At 33.3% G+C, this 681-nt stretch overlaps 1 protein-coding gene across 1 annotated transcript in view; it reads left to right on the top strand.

Moving 5' to 3' along the window:
* sh3bgrl2 (SH3 domain binding glutamate-rich protein like 2) overlaps positions 1 to 354 on the top strand; it is a 16,100-nt gene extending 15,746 nt beyond the window's left edge. The window contains exon 4 of the mRNA XM_080883158.1: positions 1 to 354. This exon is cut by the window's left edge and continues 1,429 nt beyond it. The gene's annotated coding sequence lies outside the window, so the exon portion shown is untranslated.
* The last annotated feature ends 327 nt before the right edge of the window (positions 355 to 681 follow it).

Raw genomic sequence — 681 nt, 5'->3', positions numbered from 1 at the left:
GGATGTCTGAGTTGCACATATATCAGTCAAACGGCGTTGATCTTATACTTTCATCACTCATGACGATCACAACATTCCCGTTTTGCTGATTTATGTGAAAGAAAATTGTGAAGCTTGTAAATTTTTGTGAAGAATATGTTAAATAACAAAGTCACTGCATGTACTGTGTTTCAACTTTCCCTGCGACTGCTTGTAAGAAGCTTTTTAGATTTGTACTCATGTGACACATTACTGTAAAGCATATTTTGCACAACAATGCTGATTATAATATTGTCAGTTAATTTGCATCTCTGTTTTTCATATGCATGTTATTATTCTATTACAATTTAAAACAATTAAAATAAGAGAATTACCATAGAGTCAGTATTGATTTAAAAGCAAATCAAACTGAGAATAGCAAACTGACAACTGAAGAGAACATTTAGAAAATCCATTTTCAATGGCTCTGTATGTCTTTTCTTGTGTTATGCCAATAATGCAAATTGTATGAACTGCCCTTTGAATTCAGCTTTCTGCTGATAGGTATCAGAGATACATTTCCTGTAAGGTTTCTCAAACAGGAACTTAATGGAAATATAAGATGACATATTGCAAACTCAGGCAGAGAATGAATAGCACCAAGTTGGACCATGTTTGCCTTCAGAACTGCCTAAATTTGTCATAGCAAGGATTCAACAATGT

The sequence above is a fragment of the Rhamphochromis sp. 'chilingali' genome, assembly GCF_963969265.1.
Source record: "Rhamphochromis sp. 'chilingali' genome assembly, chromosome: 5".
Lineage (NCBI taxonomy): Eukaryota > Metazoa > Chordata > Actinopteri > Cichliformes > Cichlidae > Rhamphochromis > Rhamphochromis sp. 'chilingali'.
Note: the sequence above shows the minus strand (reverse complement) of the source record. Positions and strands in the feature narration are given on the sequence as shown.